This window comes from Adiantum capillus-veneris, chromosome 7, assembly GCF_014529385.1.
Source record: "Adiantum capillus-veneris isolate H3 chromosome 7, ASM1452938v2, whole genome shotgun sequence".
Taxonomy (NCBI): Eukaryota; Viridiplantae; Streptophyta; class Polypodiopsida; order Polypodiales; family Pteridaceae; genus Adiantum; species Adiantum capillus-veneris.
Window position 1 is genome coordinate 109,050,152 of NC_140937.1, and position 22,156 is coordinate 109,072,307.

Sequence of the window (22,156 nt, forward strand, 5' to 3'; positions counted from 1 at the left end):
TTGACGGCTACTCAACACACAATCCATGTGATGTGCGTTTTCGGACGCTGTCTTGCTTTTGTGATCCTTGTGTGCATGGGCAATGGAGGAGATGCAATAATAAACAGCGCACTGAAGAATGGAAATATCTCTCCATTGATCCATTGACAGAGTCTGTACAAGTCGGTAGTGATGAGGACGAGGATGATGAGGAGAACTACAATGATCTACTTTCCTCCCAAGTGAGTGTGGATTTAACCATGCCTATGTATGAAGGAGACCCTAAGGTGCTGAGCCAATTAGTGTCCATTGGGGATAACTTTGTAGTGAAAGCAGCCGAGGAGAAAGAGGACTTCTACCTTCTAAAGTGTACCAAAACCATGTACCAGGCACCAAGAGTACTGAAGGACCTTTGGCATAACAAGATCGTAAAGGGTGGAATTCTGGTTGAGGGTTTGTACTATGCCCTGGTTGAGGAAAAATTTGATACTATCTACAACAGTATGCCATATGAAAAAGGGAGTGACCACGAGGGGAGCCATACAACGTAAACCCCAACTACAAGTCTAGCCATTGGCAGCAACAATTGTAATTCTCTTGAATAGAATCTTACTTGTGATCAGTAGTGTGTACTTGCTAATTTGTTTTCAGCTGACTCTTGTAGTACCAAATTTGATAGCCAGACTGCCTAATCCTTGTTTGATAGCAGGATACTTTAATATGGTTGAAAATATCTTAGGCAGGTGCAAGAATATGGGTTTAGTTATCAATAGGACAGAAATTAAAGTGGGAAGGAGTAATCAATGCTCGTGGGTTATTTGACATTTGTGCTGATTCAGGCTTCACATGCAAATAGCAACAGAAAAATTACCAAAGAAGTGGCAAGAAAAATATCATGTGCAGAAAAATTAAGTGCATGTGTAAAACTTTTGCAGACGAAGGTTCATGCCCAGAAATAATTTCTTATTACATGAAAATGCCAGTCTTTTACACAATCTTTTACACATCAGGGGGGTCAAACCGGTACGAGTGCCCTTCCAAAGATACAAAGTAGTCAGCAACATACAGGGAGATGTCGTCTTCTACATCAAACAGGGGTGTGCACCGGCTGTAAGCAGTGGGGAACTTCTCATCTAGTCATCCTGTGATCCATGGTAGAATGACATCCATGAGATACTTCGGCTTGTTTGGATTGTAATAGTTTGGCTCATATGTCCGAATGCAGCAGCACGACTCATAATCGTTCTTCAATGATTTGTATCTTGTGTCGCTTAAGCCTGCCACATCCTTCATAGAGGGAGCCCATTTTTCACAATGGGACTGGTCAAAAATATCTGTGTCAAGTAAACTAAGTTGTTAGAGCAGGTATATAGTTTAGAGTACCAAAGTCTGAAAAATAGCAACAAGTTCTGTGCATAACAATACCAAAGCACCAAAGTACCAAAGTACCAAAAGTACCAAAGGACTTAATCACCAAAGTTTGAAAAACAGCAAGTTCTGTACATAACAGTACCAAAGTACCAAAGGACTCAAATCACCAAAAAAAGAAAAACAGCAAGTTCTGTACATATCAGTACCAAAGTACCAAAGGACTTAAATCACCACAGTCTGAAAAACAACAAGTTCTGTACATAACAGTACCAAATTACCAAAGGACTTAAATCACCAAAAAAAGCAAAACAGCAAGTTCTGTACATAACAGTACCAAAGTACCAAAGTACCAAAGTAAGCTGTGCAAATAGTACCAGGTTGTATGGACAATATCAAGTTCTGCAAATAGTACCAAAAGTACCAAATGTACCAAAGGACCAAAATGAATAAAAATAACCAAAAAGAACCAAAAGAAACAAATAGTACCCAATTGTGCAAACAGTACCAAATTGTGATAACATTACCAAAATTGTGTGGACAGTATCAAGTTGTACAAACAGTACCAAATCCTATACATGATAGTACCAAATAGTACAAAAAGAACCAATAGTACTAGAATATGTACAATCAGTAGCAAAGGTAGATACATTACCAAAATCAGCCAAACCAGTCTGGAAGTTAAGGGATTTATACCTAAAAAGAGACTTTGCATCTTCATCAACTTAGGGAAGCAAGCATGCAGTATGTTCATCAGATTGTGCATTTGGCTGCAGGACCAAAGCGTCACGTAGCATCGCCTCCTCAGGATAAGGATGAAATCCTCCGCATCAGGTCTGACCACGTAGTATTTGTGCCAGGAGACCTGCACGCATCGGGGCCTACATCCCTCTGGAAATGGGATACACCACAAATCTTTGGGTTCTTCATGACAATCCTTCAATAGAACTCCATTCACATCCAGAATGACAAGGCGCTTAGTGCTCGCCTTTACATCCAATGGCATTGATGTATCCGATTGCTTTTCTTTCAGCCACCACCTGTCCCTCACTGAAGTACCATGAAGCAAAATGAGTAAAGGAACACCCAGTCTTTTGGCAATAGAAAGTGTGGACATTTAGCACCATTAAAGGTTACCAATTGTTGACAACATGACATAACAAGGAACGGACACATTAACATCTGACTGACATGACACCAAACATTGACAAACGCAAAATGGGATCGTATTTCATGATAAGCCAGAAGCAAGTACAAAATGCTGATAAATAGCTAATTCTTGGAGGTTCGCGGCTTGAGACCACGACCTTTGGGATGCTTTTTACATTTCATAAGGAAGAGTTCGGAGAGTGTGGCATAGTCAATGCTATAACCTGTTTCTAAGGTTGTCGCTTGCCCCGCACCTTCGGCCTCCTCCATGGCTTTCGTCTCCTCCACAAAATAAGTTGCCTCCTCCGTGCCATACTCTTTCGCAGCCTCCTTCGCACCCTCGGCAGGTTCCGCCTTCTTCGCACTGTCAGCAAGTTCCGCCTCACTCTTTGCCTGCTGCCTCGTCTTTCTGCTTGCCTTCTCCTCTACATACTTTGGAGTTGCATCCAAACACTTGGCCGCCGAGGGAACTTCCACTGCCACCTCCTCATCAGCCTGAATTTCTGCGTTGTTCTTCTTGCCTAGCTCTATCTCTATGTCAGCAACTTCCTCAACCGGTTTGCTTTCCTGTTTATCCTTCTCCTGCACTTCAATTTTTAGTTTAGCTTCTGTCATACCAGAGCCCACACTAGCCCTAGACCCTTTCCCTTCCACTGTGTTGGCATTAGGGCCTTGCTAGGTTCCTGCGCTTCGGCTTTAGTGTTATCTTCCTCCAAACTGGAGTCTAGAGCAGGCTCACCCTTTTTGCCTTCCATCGTGTTGGCACCAATGTCATGCAGTACTTCATGCACTGACTTATAAGGATATTCCTGGAACATGTGACTGGCATTTGACTTGCCGTATCTAGGAAGATCCTTCCGATCCACAGGGGTGTTGGTGTTGTCATGGGTGTCCGCACCGAAAGATCCTCTCCCTACATATACACAAAGATGAAAGAGAAGATTAGATCATAAATTCAATTGATATTATAAGCATGTAGTGTCCAACACAAACACCCCACTTACTCTTCAATAATGACCTCCCTGAAATCCAGGCCTTTGCCTTTGAAGGGATTGCACTGTTGCAAAGTGCTTTCACGCACGTATCTTCCGTTCTCAATACACTTGCAAAACACAGTGGATGGTACTGATGCCTGCAGGGAAGCATGAAGGTACCAACCACGTAAGAAGCCTCCAAAGCCTCCCCACAGGCAACACAAGAACCAAACACATGTATTGTGTTTTCAGGGTCCACAACATGAGGCCTTGGAGTCAACGTGTGAGTCATCCCTCTCTTCACATCAGTAGAGAGATTGCTTACAAATTCATACTGGTCTTGGGTTTCCAGGGACTCGTTGTAGAGCCTAACATACTCTCTCTGCAAAACAGAATTCTCTCGTAATTTACTTACCAAAACAAACAAGATGCATGGAAAAACACATGCAATAGCACAAAATTATTGAAACAGTACCAAAATAGAATAAAATTGTACCCAACAGGCACCAAAACAGTACCAAAATTGACTGCTAGCAAGGAATAACACATGCAATACCAAAATATTATTGCAACAATTACAAAATAGAACCAAGACAGTACCAAATCAAACAATTAGCAAAGAAAACATTAATGCCAAATCACCAAACCTTGTGCATAATAAAAACTTTCAACAGTCATACACAATGCAATAAGCCTGAAATACAATACCTCTTGCTGTTCAACCTCAGCTTGGAGCTTCTTGATATTTTTGAAAACCCAGTGCTGTCGTAACAAGCGCCGATTTGCTCCCAACTCAGCCTCCACCTCTCTGATCTCTTCATCAGGGATAGGTATTTGCTGCCGCAGCACACCGATGTGCGCCTCCAGGGTATCCATATCCTCCATCAAACTTTTCTCCACGCCCTCTTTACCCTCATATACCAGTTTGCCTGAATAGAGGCCTTCAGGTCTGTTAGTTTTGATGACCCTGGATGTGACACCTGCTTTTGGAGTCTTTGGAGCAATGCCTCTAAGTCAGGTAGGTAGTTAGCCACTGCCCCTCTGACACCTTGATCTAGTTCTGTGCAGATGTTGCTGCCACTTTGAGTCATGCGGGCCTTCCTAACTGACTGTGGGACAGTTCCAGGGGAGGAAGCATTTTGCTTCCTCCATGTCTCAACTTTACGATCAAGACCGCCAGTCCTAAATGATATCATCTGCAACACTCCTTCCCCAAACCGGGCCCATGCTATTATGTGCCTTGTTGGGTCTTTTCTCGCTGCATCACATTTCTCGAATGCATAACCCTTAGAAAATTTGGTGGTCAGTTCACCGCATGAAGGGGGTCCCTGACAAACTTTGGAGAATAGAAATCTACAGTCATCCACCAGATGTGGCTGCAAATGATTTAAATAAATTTTGCTATTCTTTTGGAACTTGTACTTGAAAATAGATAACCACTACTCGGATGGCAAGTCTCATCAGTCAGGTCCTTAGGGAGTTTGCCTTCTAGACTAAGGCCATACTCCTCATGCAAGTCCTCTGCTGTATAACAAAACGTGGTTTGTTGAGGGTACTCCTCCATTTTATTCTTACCTGAAATGTCAAACAAACCAGAAATTATTGTGAAACAAATCCAAAGTACCACATTTGTTACTGTACATTTAATAACTAATAACTAATGTGTTTACAATATGATTTATCCATACTCTATTTCCACGAAACTTCAACAATAGTCTGCAATAACTTCAGTTTTAATCCTTAGCATATGATATACAAATCTCTAACATAAAGCAGGGAAACTATAGAATCATGTACATTGTCTCAGCTAAACCTTTCTATCCACAAACATTGAAGCTCCACAACCACTTTTCTAGAATATCCTAGAAAAATACACTTAATACTATAGAGCAAGCTGGATAATTAGCATGGTCCAAGTAAATTTTGTAATTTTTCTCACATATGCATATGGATTACAAATGCGATGCTCCAAGGTATCAAATTTTACACTGAACATTTAAATTCAAAATTTTACACCATCTAATTAACATAAGTCTGATTCCAATGAATAGCTTACCACATCTTGACTTGTTGGTAGATTTTGATTCATCCTCATTGACATGGAGGGAGGTCCGTTTGCAGTCAATTTCAAAAGCCTTGAACTGTTTTGCACTAGCCCTTGTGTTGGGACTCCTTTTGTTCTCTAGCTCTGTTTGTTGAGAGGCGGGGGTGGAAGAACCTTTGTTGTTGCTTCTCCCATGGGTGGGCATTCCATCCTTGGCCTTCCCTTTCTGTTTGCATGTTGAAGGTGACGCTCTGCTGGCAGCAGCTCCCTTGGCCTTTGGGGTCCTCACGGTGGGAGAACTCACACGATAGCAGCTCTGCTACAATGCTGAGAGACAGAGAGAGAGCAGCTCTGCTATGAGTCTGAGGGGGGAGAGAGAGAGCCCAGGCGCTGGCAAAAAGCACTCAATTCAAACAGACGCAATTCGGACCACTAATTACACCACTACTCTCACACGGGCTGGCCCATTGTGAAACTACATGACTTGGATTTTTGAGATACAATTATAGCTAAAAAATACAAATTCCAATTTTTTTGGGCCTCAAAACTCTCCCTCCAAAGGACCAAACAGGTGGAAAACAAATTAGCCCTTTTTTTGTACCACCATTCTTTGATTTCAACCTCTAATATTCCAATCGGTTTCTCCATGTATCCATCCACTATTTGCAGTTTCATTCGAGTTTTTGTAAGAGCAGGCTTCCCCATTTTCTCCATATCTCTTTGGTTGCAATGGCAATTCCAGCCCCACTATCTAATATAGCGACCGTCTTTACTCCTTTGTACTCAAGTGGTAAGGTGGTGTTTTCTTCTTTTCCTGCACAGTAGTCACCCACCTTATTTACTGGTACTGGATTTGTTTGTGGCTTCTTAGGCGAAGTGTCATCCATGTCTTTGTCCGCAAGTTGGTCATGTGAAGGGATTTTCAATTCCATGTTTTCTAGATGTTTGCCCATTTGGCCCCATAGATGCGGTCTAGTTTTTAGTAGTTGTGAGAGGTAAAGTGTGCATTGTATAGGAGAAGACATCAATTCATGCAAGATCTTGGTATCCATCAATTTTGGTGTGTCTTTCCACTAAGAAGGTATCATTTTAACTGCCGATTTTGTTTCAAGTTCTCCTATGAAAGATGGCAAAGTCTGTAGAGAGCGTGGTTTACTCTCTTCAGATGCTACAAACCCGACATCCCCATATAAGGATCGTATATCTCCTGAAAAAATTTGTGATCCATGTTTATCTCAGGGATAGGTGCTGACTCTAAAGTAGCACTACCATGTTTTTGGTTTCTGATTGATTCCCACAAGGATTGTGGCCACGGTTCTTCTACCTCCGGAATATGCATCATTGCTTGTGAGCCCACCCCATATGTGGTATTGGATACTTCCCTTGTATCTAAAGGTGCATCAACTCCCGGATCTTCCTTGTCTCTGCTTACAATACCCTAGCTCTCCAATTCTTGGACTTTATCGCGGATTAGCACCTCCATTTTTGGAGCATCTGGAACATGTGGTTCCATAAGAGCTTGGGCCTTTTGGATGAGCTCCTTGCACATTTGAACCTCTCTTTTCATACCTTGGATGAGGATACGTCAGCCATCTGTCCTCTTGGGTTTGGTTGTTCTTTAATATAGCATCATAAGCTTTCAAAATTGCATCTAAAGGTTCAAAGACTTTGTCGACCAAGACTGAACCTCTCGAGTTAGTCTAGGACTCTTTAGGTCCCTTTGCATTGTTGTTCCTTTCTTGCTCTTGTCTAAGCTGCTCTCTTGTTTGATTCAATTCAGTTTCCAAAGCCGCTTTCTCCTTCAACCTCTTCGCTTTCATTTTGTCTCGTTTGCCTTTCCATGATCTTCTTCCGAAGGTTCTCACTGATATGTTCTCAAATTCTGTTTGAACAGGCAATGTTGTTTCTTTAGCTAGTTTGTTTTTGGCAGCTTCTTGAGCTTGAGCTCTTAAGTCATCACGTTTAAAGGAATGGCAAGTTCTATCTCAGATCCGCTTGAAGAAGGCATCACACCTACAACATTCATTGTTGCTTTCCCCTTGTAGTCTGGATGTTTAGCACAGTGTTCGTGTAGATGGTCTATCCCACAACATTCACAGAACACAAATAATTCTATTTGTGGATCCTTGTTTGGACAGCTTCGTGCCCAATGATCACCTCCACACTCATAGCATGGACCTTCTTGTTTCATAGCTGGTGATCCAGCCAATCGGTGTTCTTGCGTGTTAAGAATGTTCTTTGAACTATACTCATGATTGGCTATGAATTTGAGCATATTCGTATCCATGGAGTATTGGTTTTTCATGGGTTGTGGCACATATGCTGGCTGAGTATAGTTGACTATCACTCTACCATCATTCAGAAGAGGTGGTTTTTGCCCTAGCATTTGTTGCGGTTTTGGTTGAGTGGTACACCATGAAGGGGGGTGATCCCCTCCACACGTATTATATCTCCTCAATTGAGGCTATCATACAATCGGGTTTTGTATATAGTCTTGGTTTATTCTTCTAATTACCCCCTCAACCACTTGATTAATGACTGATTCCCAAGGAGTTTGAAGATCTCTTTCTGGTGTTGATTCGCTCTTTGGAGATGAGACACTACTATTCGTGTTATTTGCATCTTTAGTCACCTCTCCGTAGGCCTTGCAATTGTCACCTAGATGGGTGAAAGCATGTTAACCTGTCATGCTTTTTCATGTCTCGGACAATGCTAACTAGCACAATTTTGGCATATGCTAACTAGTACAATAACTTGAGCTACATTTCCAAGATCTATGACATATGATATATCAGTAGAAAGCTCTTGAAACAAGGAATCCAAATGTACAACCTCCGAAAATTTTTGATATTATTTGTAAAAAATTTACCGGACGCCCAACTTTTCGAAGATGTGCTAACTTGAAACTGCTAACTAGCACAAAAAGCGTGACAAGTTAACATGCTTTCACCTAGATATAGAGCTTCTCTAGTGACTTGGTCAAACGTTGTGCATCGTTTCAAATGTAGGTCCTTTTTTAGAGTTTCATTCCTCAAGCCCTCTTTGAAGAGAACTGATAGCCTCTCATCTTGCAGTAGCTCTCGTGTAGGACATCTCTCGATGGATTGTTTGAAGCAAAGTAGAGCTTCCTTCACGTTTTTGTTTGCTTTTTGTTTGAAAGCGTAGATTTGGGACACCGTGTTATGTTTAATTCCTCTTTTCAAGAACTCCTCTACAAAGTCTTGTAAGAGTTGTGCTATGCTTGGGAAATCATCTTTGTTCAATGGTTGAAACCAAGACAAAGCTATTCCTTTTAATGTCAACATGAATCCCTCATACTGCGTATGGAAATCTGCAGTACGTTCAGCTCTCAAAACTTGTTTGAAGAGTGAGACATGGGCATATGGATCCCTTGAACTATCATATTTTGTCTTGATACATTGAGCCACTTGATATGGTCTTAATCGTTGGGGTTCAGTCACTAATCTAACCAATTCGTGGTCTTTTGGAAAGATGTCTCTAGCTCTCACCTCTCGTCTTGGAGAAAATCCCGGTGGAATCCTCTCAGATATGTGCTCTGGTATCGTTTCTAGTTGAAAGTAAGTAGAGATCGGAGTACCATTCTATGTGTATTTTTCTAAGTCAATTGGATTGCCAAGTTTGTACTCTCTTCCATACTTATCTACCATCAAAACTTGCACTTCATGGGCATGTGCATACATGAATGCATAGAGGTTCTTATGGGTAGTCAACTCTCGAGCATTGGGTTCTACACATCTGTAGAAGATGTATGGATCCATGTTTGTGAATCTATATAAGCCCTCATGAGAGTAATCTATAAGCATTCTCATGGATTCATTGGATTTGATGAATCTCACATTTGGTTTGTTGATCAGAGGATGCTTGTCCTCTATGTATTCTCCCAATCCCCCGATTGTCGGCATTGCAACATTTTTCACGTTTCTGAGTGGAGTAGAGAACCCTGGTGGTGGATGATTTGTCATGATTAAGGCTCACTCAAAACTCTCAAGGTAGTCTCTTACAAGTCCACATTGTCTTAATGCAACTTATCCATTTTTGCCACTGGTAAGGTCTCTCAAGAGTCAAGAAATTGTGAACTTTTTGTCTCTGGAAATTGGTCTTGGGTGCCCTAAAAGTTTGGATTTAGGAAACCTAGAAAAATTCAGGTCTAGGTGTGTGCTACTTCCTGCAAGCTTTCTTCCTAGCTATACCTGACTCAATTTGGACTTGTCTATCAAAAGTTAGAGCACTTTTAGTGAACTGCACTTGAAATAGCGCTCAAAATAGTCTCAAGACCAGAACACATGAACTTTGGCTTGTATCTTGGCCTCTCAAAGGTATTTTTAGCTCAAACTTGAGATTTGGGATGTACTCAAGTATATCTACACGAACATCAAGTCAGATGTCCCCACTATAATACCTATTTAGGAAAATAGGGAAAAATTCACACATTTGGGACGATTCTTTGTGTCTCATGGACTTGAGGTAAGGTTGTATTGTACTAGGTTGTTGCACATATGAAAACTGAGATACAATGTTTAGTGAATGCTTATGAGTCTGCAAGATCCAATATGGTCTGTTTTCAACAACCATACTATACACTAGAGTGTTTTTGCACATGTTAGTTTACAGATACACACACACACACACTCACGCGCACACACACACACACACACACACACACACACACACACACACACACACACACACACACACACACACACACACACACACACACACACACACACACACACACACACACACACACACACATGCTCATGCACCCAAAATTTTCTTCCCACACATGCTTCATTTGATAAAACAATTAAAATGTAAGTTGCAAGAAGAACTTGGGTGACTAATGCGAAAAAAAACACCATTCAGATTGAATAAGATTTCTTGAAGATTACAAAGGTGGGATGCCATTATCAATGTTGATAATGACCATAGCTATGGGTGGATTAATTGGAACCATTGCTAGAAGATTACAAAGTTGACAGGCGTATGCTAAGCGATCATTCCTCTTCATTTGCATTGACATTTGATGGTGCCTCATGTTCATCAAGTTTCAACTAACTCTCTTTGGCCTTGAGGATTATTGCCTTTGGAATCTTGATTTTTTCAGGAATTTGTCCACCCTTGGGATTCCATGCCCAAATGATGCAGCTAGTGTCTTCCCAACGTTGAGGATCATTGATGTTCTCTCTCCAATACTTGTTCCAACAATCCTTGTAAACCTACACATCACTTGAATTCTTCTTCTTTGATATTGGTGCCCAGTATTGTATCTTCACTTGAAGATAGATTGCCGAGTCATCGTTCTGATCAATATCTGTTGTTGCTGCCATTCCTAACCGGTTGCACAAGTACAAAGTCTCCCTTTGCCACATCAAGAGCTGGGTTGAACTCCTCAGCAAGTTTGTTGCGTATTGGACCACAATAGTGGCCCTCTATTATGTCAAGTGCTTCATCTAGACCATCTTCCAATGGAACTTCAAGAGGATGATCTTGTTCACGCATACTCCTTGGCCAAAAGTCATCAAATAAAGTGTTTTCACTTTGTCCAGGGTTTTGCATAGCTTGCATGAGATTCTCCCAGTACATAAGAACTGGGTTGATCCACCTAGCATACTCACTTTCATCTCCTTTCTCTTGCAAGTGATCTTTCCACCAACTAAAATACTTCTTTATTCCTTCCATAACTTTCTCACTATCTTTAACATACTCAAAGGGTGGTAATACTTTTGGAACACCTTCAGGAAGCTTGGCTCCTCCTTGGTCATTTCTCTTCCATAACTCTATACCATTTTCGGGTAACCAATCCACATTTTTAGGGTGCACTTTGTACTGCATCAAAGGTATTCCATCACTCATATAGAACCTAAATTGCAATGGCTTTGAATGACCCACTAAGCTATGTGCTCCATCATGTAAGAACCCCTTTACAAATCCTTTAAAGTCTGCCACCTTTTGTAGGAGAAAAGGTGATGGATGCATGCTAACACACTCACTGAAGATCTTCATCAAATGTGGAAATGTAAAAATGGCTTGTTTTCTAAGCTTCTTAGAAAAGCGACTGAACAATGCATCAATGTCTTCATGAGTGTGACCAACCATAAGAAATCCAAGTTGTATAGTGTCAAATACTCCTCGTGCAACCAACAATGATAGGTATGCAAACACATATCGATTCTTATTTTCTGAACCACAATTTTCAAGTTGCAACAGCAATGTTCTTGGCAACCTCTTGAACCCAAATACATTGCCATCCTCCTATACATGTGCATTAGTAGTGAAGCGGTCCGGGGCGGGCAACAAGAAGAGCAACCTCTAGACACCCTTCAAGGCTCCCGTGCTGCTCAATGGGGCTGGGGCACAACACAACACAAACCAAAACAACAAACCCACAGCCAAATCCCAACTACACAAGGGGCACCACCTAGTTTAAGAGCAAACTAGGACGCAAAAGAGGAGAATCGTTAGAGCAACCCACAAACAAGCAAGGAATTTACACTAACCCTAACACCAATGGAACACTCTCACACACTAAAACACGAGAGAGAGAGAGAGAGAGAGAGAGAGAGAGAGAGAGAGAGAGAGAGAGAGAGAGAGAGAGAGAGAGAGAGAGAGAGAGAGAGAGATGGTGCTCGGGCTGCTTTGAAGTGTATCGTTAATGATCAAGCAAACATAAATATATATATGTAAGAAAGAGAGAGAAGGGGGAAGGGGGTGCTTGTTGCACTAATGCCTTCTTACAAATCTGTCATGACCAATCAAAGTGAGATTAGTATTTGTTCAACATAGCCTGAGTAAATTACACCACAACACATCACAAGAAAAAAGCCACCCCAATCACTGTCTTAAGGCCAGGGGAGTCCTCTCCACCCTGTCGCCCTCTTACAGCATGTGGGATTTATGGCTAAATTGATAACAATACCCGGAGACAAGCTATCAAGAACTTACATAAAACACCAAGACACTTACACATCATTATTGTCCATGAATTCACGTTGGAAGGGAGACAAGGTATCCATGCTTAGTCCAAATTCACCCTCCTTGATTCAGCAAATGTTGGGCTTACTCTAGTAGGAGAAATGATAGATTTCCTACTCTCAATTTAATGATCACTCTCTCTTACAATGGCATAGAGTTCCCTTGCTAATCACCCCTAATACAACACATACATATGCCTAATGCCAATGAGATTCCACTCAAGAGCTCCTTCTCAAGAGGTTGAGCTTGGCTTCTCAAGCTATAGCATAGTGCTCTTTCTTCTCCCCTCTTTTTGTGCTAGCTACACCCTCCTTTTATAGCAATTTTGAAGGCTAGGGTTACTCCTCTAACCATGGTTGGGTTAGATTTTCAGCAATTTATCTAATTTCTTTTGCTTGGAATTATCAAGAAGTTGGTGGGGAAAGAGAGAGGAGAGAAATGGAGGTGATAGGACTTTTCATAGTGGGTTAGTGTTAGTGGAGTTAGTATTAATTTACAAATGAAATTGGATATTTACAATGGGAGTATCCATGTAGGATACAAATAAGGAAGAAAAACTCTTAAGAGGTAAGAAAAGGTGGATTTCTTACAAGGTTGATGCTCCAAGTGTCTTGAGTAGGGCCAATTTTTATGCTTGTTGACGGTCCACTAGCTTTGACGGTACATTTTTTCACCACTCTTGACCTTCCTTGAGAGACAAGGTAATTGAAGCTGAGTAATCAACCACCATGATGCTGTCTTTTAAGAGAAGAGGCTGAATTTTGTGGTTTTTTTGATAGATATGGGTAATTTGGAGGAGGAAAAATGAGACTAGGTGGTCAATTTTGGAATGGAATTGTGTGTGGGAGGTATGAGTTCACCATGGTTTCTCTTATTCTTCAAGGTTGAGGAGAAGGTGAGTAGGGTGCAGAGAGGAGTGGTGAGAGAGGTGGGGATGATGAGTGGAGAAGTGTGTGTGAAAGAGGAAAATGATAAAGTGGAAGAGAGAGTGTGGCTGCATAGCATGGGAAAACTGGGGTCCACTAATAAAATCATAGCTCACAGCTCGTAGCTCAAAAAAATATGAAAAAAATTGAGGCAAAAGTTCAGCCCATGAGCTACAACTTTTGTTTGTATCACCTTTTCAGATTCGGAGAGCAAGTGAACTTTAAAAATTCAGCAAAACCGACCGTTTTTTTCCACTGCACAAGGTCCTTGTGGGGTCCTTCTTTGGATGATTCTTTTGAATACCTCCAAGAGTGAGCCCTCCATAGTGCATGTATGCATGCCACCTACCCTTGACCTTATTTGGTAGGTCTATAATTGAAGATATTGTTGAGATCATGATATAAGTGAATAATACAACTAAGAAAATCAAATATTGAGGGGTCTAAAAAATATGTACATGTCAAATATAAATAATATAAGTGGAAAAAATATAAAGGGGTCAAAAGAAATCTCTCTCATTATGAGGCTACCATAAAAAGATAAATATTTTTGGTGTTCTAATTTTTTAGAAAAAAAACAAAATAGATGTAGGAAGGGAAAAATCACAATAGTGAAAAAATATACACGTAAATAAAACTAGTTTTTTTGGATTTTTGTTGGGGTGGAGTTACACCAAATATAAGAGAAGCTTACATGAAAATATTTCTATATGGAATAAAGAGTATGAAAAATGGTAAGAAAAATTGTTGTAATGGTGAGGCAATGTACAGAGCATAAATAACACACACCTAGGTAGAAATATTTAAATAAATACCAAAATAATTATGAAAAAATCTTTTATTTAGGCCCTATATACAAAGAAATATTTACATACGCATGGGCCATAATATACTTATATTTTTTATTCTTTTGGCTCAACTAGCCCAATGACTAGCTAATTGAGGGTTTTTTATTTCAGTAAGGAGATATGGAAAAAGTCCCACAACTCACACGCACCTATATACAGTGAAAGGGTGAGGGTAACCACAGTGTTTGAGTGATTTGATAGGGTGAGATAACTCACTATGGAAATTACAGAGAGACGAGAAAACGGCTATCAATAGCAAAGATTGATTGCATCCTTGGACAATCATTTCCCTGTCTATAAGCAAAATTCTTAGTGTCCACATTCACATTTGTGATTAGATCAGTCTCTGCCTCTTTATTCTGAGCACTCTGTTCCTTGCAGTACTGGTTTTTCTCCTTAAGCACTTTCATATGGTGATAGAGAGAAGCTGTAGACAAAACACAATAAAAAAGATTTGTTCGTGGTTCTACATTTGAGTTTTCTAAGCTCAAGTCACCAAACATATGTTTATCTCTTCTTTCTAAGTTTCTTAGACATTTTGAGAGAGATGCAATTGTGAAGTTGGGATCACTCGGCCATAATCCCAATGCAAAGTGACCATAAGCTCTTCGTCCATGTCCATGAGTGAGCATTCCTGTCAAGGATACTGGAAGCCTCTCAAGTCCATTGAGAGATTTTGGAACTGGTTTAATTTGTGGTATAGCAGTCTTACTCTGGTCCATCTTGTCATGTATAATGCACAAGAACTTTGCTGGATTCATTTTTGAAGAGCTCCTCCAAGCATAGTACAGATTTCTACAGCTCATTCGTTGCAACATGTGTGCTCTCCTCTGTGCCATGTATCTAGCACGCTCCACCTGATTTTTGGTAGACTCCAGCTTGACCTTTATGGATGTGCAAATGTCACATTTAGAGAATGTGCTTGATTTTGATAAACTGACTGTCTTGAAGACTGTGTTCCACAACCTTGAGAATGTTGGCTGTGACAACATTTTGTATTCCATTGTGACAAGTGTGTCGTTAACTTCCCGCAAAATGTCCACTTGTTTGTACATCGTGGGTAGAACATGTTGAGTTTCCCGAGTGCCATGCATGGTTGTCCTTGACTTATGTGGAATTTGATCTGTATTATTATCTATGAAGCCTTGTATGAGTTCTTTTGCCATCTCAACATGTGTCAAGCTCTTCCTTATTATTCCAGTGTTTCCATGATTGCCATTGCATGCTCCATCCAAGAACTTTTTACGCAGCTTGTAAAATGTTGACTTTCCTATTCCATGCATTACATACCATGCTTTACTACATACCTTCTTTCCATCAAAAGTAAACTCAAAGCATTCCTCTTCTTGATCTTTTCTATGAGCCATGCTCATACAATCCAATACAAATGTGCATCGACTAGTGTAGCTTTGTCCCCAAAAGTCTGCCCTCGCTTGCATGATTTTGGATTTGTTTCCAATCTGGTAGCATCGCATCTCACAACAATCAATTGTTGCAACTTTGTGAATGTTTGCAGCATCACATTGTTTGTTGAAAGCATGAGCATTACCTTTTTTTTTCTAGGCCTAACTCTATGTACATAACTCCTTTTCTTACCTATCCCATCTCTTATATCATAGTCACCGGCAATGGCATCCTGCTCTGTATCATTTTGAGTATGAAGAAGAAGACCTAGTTATGTACTGGTGGTACCTTCTTCAAAACTAGTTTCAGTGTTGTTATCTATGCCATCATCCTCATAGTCATCACTGGAAGCATATAAGTTGTCAAGGGAATCTCCCGTTTCTTCCATGAGGAAATCTTGAATACCCTCAATGGCAGAAGAGGATCTAGTGTCTTTGATCAAGGGATCACCATTCTCAAATGTGAGCTGCCTAATAGGCCAGCTTACCAAATTCAAACTTGAAATATCACCTTGATGTGGATGCATCGACCCTTCCACAATGACACCCAAGCTACTCTCATCTAGTTCAGTACAGTTTATAGCCTCATATGGGTGGACCAGCAATACCACTCCATTGCCAAGTTTTGTAGATCTATTGTCAGCCCAAAGGATGACTCTTTTCTCTTTCCAACTCGCTCTATCTATCAAGCCATCTTCTTGAACAACAAGAAAATCCTCATCTATTGTGTGAGATTTTCCTCTGTCCATAATAATATTATGCAATGGCCATTTGATGATGCTTCCAACTGCTTGAGACATGGTTCTTGCATCCATGTGACGAATGGAATCAAGAAGGTGTCATCAAAACTTTCTAGTACATGTATCGCCACACATGTTGTGCCAATCAATTCAAAACCACAACGTTGAGATGCATCAGTGGAATGAATAACCCCATGAGCTTTCCTTGTGGAACCATCAACAAGAAACACTGAATCACCCTTGTTTTGGACCCTGCAATTTTTGAGAAAATCAAGAGATATCAGTAAAATTGTATGTCTGAACATATAACTCAAAATTTAATGCATTCCCAAGATACACTCACAATTTTGGCAAAATCTTGCATCCCATTCAATTAAGAAAATCTACACTGAGTCAATCCATGGAGGATGGTAGGAGGCTCGAGCTCAAGTTTGAGCGTGCATGTACATCCAAGTTCTAGAAATATAAAGCTGACAAGAGTTGCAAGATAGGGACTATGTTACATTGCAGAGGCACCCATGGAATTTGATAAGAGGATGGAGCCTTTATGCACATCCAAGTGCTAGAAATATATAGCTCACAAGAGTTACAAGATGGATCTCGAGTTATATTGAATCAACCCATTGGGGACGGTAGGAGGCTCGAGCTCAAGTTTGAGCCTAAATGTACATCTAAGTGCTAGAAATCTAAAGCTGAAAATAGGTCCGAGATGGTGCCTAAGTTACAACGCCAGAGCATAGATGGAGCCTAAATGTAGGTCTAAGTGCTAGAAATCTTTAGCTTAAAATAGTTGCAAGATGGATCTCAAGCTATATTGAGTCAACCCACGCACGACGGTAGGAGGCTCAAGCTCAAGTTTGATCCTAAATGTACATCTAAGTTCTATAAATACCTAGATAACAAGAGTTTCACAAAGCCAAAGTTTCATAGAGGCAAGCATGGACTTTTGTAGGTGGATCGATCTCAAGTTTGAGCCTAAATGTACATCCAAGTGTTAGAAATCTATACTTGTCACACGGGTTGCAAGATGTAGCCCAAGTTACATGGAGCCACCCATGGAATTTGTTAAAAGGCTCAAACTCAAGTTTGAGCATAGATGCACATTCAAGTGTTAGAAATCTACGAGCAACAACAGGTGTGAGGAAAAACCCAAGCTATGTTGAAGTAGCCTTGAATTTGGAAGGAGACTCAAATTGAAGTTTGAGCTATATTATACATTTAAAGAGTTGTAAGGTGGAGCCAAGGTAATGATGAGATTTACATCAAACCTAAGTTTCCTTGAATGACCTATCAAAAGAGTTGGAGCTTACAAGAAGGTGAGGCTTCAAAGTAGTTGCATGAGTGGCTCAAACATAAGTTGGAGCCTAGTTAGTCATATAAATTTATTTTAGGATAGGACATTAGTTCGAGTATAGGTGGCCTTGGAGATTATGCTATGACAATTGAGCGTTGATGGACATTCAAAATACAATGAGTTTTTTTTCTTTGTTGTTTATGTGTAAATCGATTCTTGGTGATTATAGTCCTGGTGTTGTAGCAGGACAATTTTACATGCAAAAAGGTGCAATGAGATCGGTTAAGGAAGAGGGTTGGTGGAGGTGGGTCCCTCACTCATTGATCCTAAGAGGTTTTAGCCAAGGGAAGTCAAAACTATGTCCAACTTGTGAGTATTATTTTCCCAAAACTCTCAAAAAACTAGTTCTAGACACCCCTAACTTCGTCGAATTTTTTGACCCCTTAAACGTCATTTTTTTGGAAATTGTTCATATAAATAGGCTTTTAGAACATGGTTTGTTCAGAAAAGCGTAGAGCCGCTCTCAAGCTACAGGCTCATAAAAAAAGTTTTGCAATCGGACTCCGTATGTGAAAGTTATGCTTATTTTCGTGAAAAGTTTTTTTTTCCACTTCTTTTAACCATCATGAAAACCATTAGTTTTGGTCCACGCATGCGAGTTTGCTAATCTAACCTTGGTAGGGTTGGTGGAAAAAGCTATTAAAGGCTTTTTAATGCTTTTAAAACCTTTTATATTATAATAGGTTTGGATTTTTCTACAGACTGACAAATTCGACGACGGCGCGACAGGTGAGATTCTTTACTCCCGCAGCTCCTTGCCCTCTGCGAATCTGCTCGCGGCCCCACAAGGCTCTTTTTCACAACTCTATATTAATTCTCTATATCCCTCTCTCCCTCTCTCTCTTCTACATTAAAATAGGGTTTCGGTTTTTGTGCAGACTGTGAAAAAACTGACGACGACGTGACAGGTATGGCTCTTTACTTTCCCATCTCCCTCTCCTCTATGAATCTATTTGCAGTCCCAAAACGCTCTACATTAACTCTGTGTGTGTGTGCGTATATCTTTCTCTTTTTGATTGCAGTTTAGATTTGAAATTTGAATTTCAAATTCGAAAGGCTTATCCAAGTGCACTTCTTTGTCTCTCTCTCTCTCTCGTGTGTGTGTGTGTGATATCGTCTTCTAATCTTTCTGTGTAATTACCCTCAGCTCCTCTTAATCACTCCCTAATCTCTCTGTGTAATCTAACTTGATTCCTCTTAATCACTCCTTAATCTCTTCTAATCTCTCTATGTAATCTCCTTTGCCTCCTCTTAATCACTCCCTAATCTCTTCTAATCTCTCTATGTAATCTCCCTTGCCTCCTCTTAATCACTCCCTCCCTTCCTCTTAATCTCTCCTAAACCTGCATCTCAAAAGTTCAGTCTTCAATATCATTCTATTAGTTTCTAATCTCTATTTAATCTACTTCTAATGACTACTTATACTCATTATTGTTTGCTACCGTCTCCTTGATACACCTTTTAAACTCTATCATTAAGTTAATCAAACTACAACTACGTCTAAAATCACGCTCTATAAATTGAAAGTAAGTGGCTATTCTTTAATTAGAGTACTTAATCAATAAGTACTTTAATTAACTTTTTTTAAAACTGTAATTAAGTAATTAATATACTTAAAGAAAAAGATAGATAACAACACTTACTTGGTTGGGTAGTACTGAGTGTGACATTTCCACTTGACGTAGATTCTTTGCTTTTGATATTTAGCTCGTTTTTGGTGCCTTGTTTCCTTGTTGAGAAACTAGAACAATGAGTTGATGTAGCTTAAACCTCACCTTCTAATGCTCTCAAAGCACTAGCATATTCCACTCTAGTGTGACCTCATGAGCTTATTGTGGATATTTTAGCATGATAGCGTTGCCTCATGCAAGTGCTTGAGACTTAACTAGGGCTAGAGCATAATAGCTCTAGGGAAAGCGGCTCAAATTTAAGTTCGAACCTCGCCTACATATGCTATTGTAGCAAGTCTGGCTTAATGGAATCCTTGTGGCTACTTAGGGAAAGAGGCTCGAGCTTAAGTTCGAACCTTGCCTACATATGCTAATATAGCAAGTCTACCTTGAACTTAAGTTTGAGCCTCAACTGTATATGTTAGCTACTTTAGCACTAGGGTGTACGATTAGCCTCATGATATCTTTGTGGCTACCAATGCTAGTAGACTCAAACTTAAGTTCGATCCTCACTTGCATATAGTAGAGTAGCACCATCATGTAGGGCTTGTTGCTACCAAGGGCATAGAAGAACACCTTTAGGCTTGATCTTAAGTTCGAGCCTCAAGTGCATATTATTTAGAACTATGATGCAAGACTTGGCTCCTAGCATCCTTGTAGCTACCAATGGAAAGAGCCTTGCTTGCTGTGTAGCCCTACTATGCAAGGACACAGCCTCATGACATCCTTGTGGCTATCAAGGACATGGAAAAAGCTAAAGTTTGAGTATTTCATACTGTAGCGCTAGGGGAAAAGTTAGCCTTGTGAAATCCTTATAGCTACTAAGGTCATAGAATAGCATCCTTGTGGAAAACAATGGGAAAAAGCTCACTTAAGTGTAGACCTTGCCTACAAATGTCAGTATAGCACTACGATGCATGTATAGCTTCATGACATCCATATGGATACCAAAGGAAAAGAAAAACACTTTGAGGCTTGAGCTTAAGTTCGAGCCTCAATTGTATAAGCTATTGTAGCACTAGGGAGTATGTATAGACTCATCGTTTAGAGATACTAATTCCAAGAGGCTCGAACTTAAGTTTGATCCTCACTTGCATAGGCTAGTGTAGCACTAGAATGCAAGCCTAATGTCATCCTTGTGACTACCATGGGTATAGAATAGCACCTTAAGTTCAAGCCTCATTTTCGTATGCTAGTGTAGCACTAGGATGCAAGGCTTTCCTCATGACATCCTTGTGTCTACTAAGGTCAAGAGGCTCGAACTTAAGTTTGAGCCTTGCCTACATATGTTAGTCTAGCACTAGCATGAAAGTATAGCTTCATGAAATCCTTGTGGATACTAAGGGAACAGAACAACACCTTTAGGTTCAAACTTAAGTTTAAGCCTCAATTGCATATGATATTGTAGCACCAATGTGAAGGCTAGCCGAGGGATATCCTTGTGGCTACTTAGGGAAAGAGGCTCGAACTTAAGTTCAAATCTCGCCTACATATGCTAGTATAGCAAGTCTAACCTAATGAAATCCTTGTGAATACTTAGAGAAAGCGGCTCAAATTTAAGTTCGAACCTTGCCTACATATGCTAATGTAGGCTATCTTAATGACATCCTTGTGGCTACTTAGGGAAAGAGGCTCAAACTTAAGTTTGAACCTTGCCTACTTATGCTAGTATAGCAAGTCTAACTTAATGTCATCCTTGTGTCTACTTAGGGAAAGCGGCTCAAATTTAAGTTCGAACCTTGCCTACATATGCTATTGTAGCAAGTTTGGCTTAATGACATCCTTGTGGCTACTTAGGGAAAGAGGCTCGAGCTTAAGTTTGAACCTTGCCTAAATATGCTAATATAGCAAGTCTGCCTTGAACTTAATTTTGAGCATCAACTGTATATGTTACTTTAGCACTAGGGTGTAAGGTTAGCCTCATGAAATATGTGTGGCTACCAATGCCAGTAGGCTCAAACTTAAGTTCGATCCTCACTTGCATATACTAGAGTAGCACCAGCATGTAGGGCTTGTTGCTACCAAGGGCATAGAAGAACACCTTTAGGCTCGATCTTAAGTTCAAGCCTCAAGTGCATATTCTTTAGCACTAGGATGCAAGGATTGCCTCATGACATCCTTGTGGCTAGCCTTATTTGTATATGCTATTGTAGCACTAGGGTGTAAGGCTAGCTGAGGGACATCCTTGTGGATACCAGAGGCAAGAGGCTCGAGCTTAAGCTCGAGCCTCACCTAGATATGTTAGTATAGCACTATCATGAAAATCTAGATTCACTAAGTCCTTTTAGGATTCATGAAAGAATATAAAAACACTTAGGATTGAACTAAAGTCTAGCCTCATGGCATCCTTTTGGTTACCAATGACAAGAGGCTCAAACTTAAGTTTGATCCCCACTTGCATATTTGAGTGTAGCACTAGCATGGAAGGCTAGCTTGATGACATATTTGTGGCTATCAAGGGAATAGAATAGCACCTTTAGGCTCGATCTTAAGTTCGAGGCTGAAGTGCATCAGGGAATAAAAAATCACTTTTAGGCTCAAACTTAAGTTTGAGCTTCCTCTCCATATGCTAGTGTAGCACTAGGGTGCATGCCTAGCCTCATGACATCCTTCTAGCTAGAAAAATCATAGAGCTTCACTTTTAGGTTCAAATTTAATGTAGCACTAACTTGCAAGACTACTCTCATGACATCCTTGTGGCTAGCAAG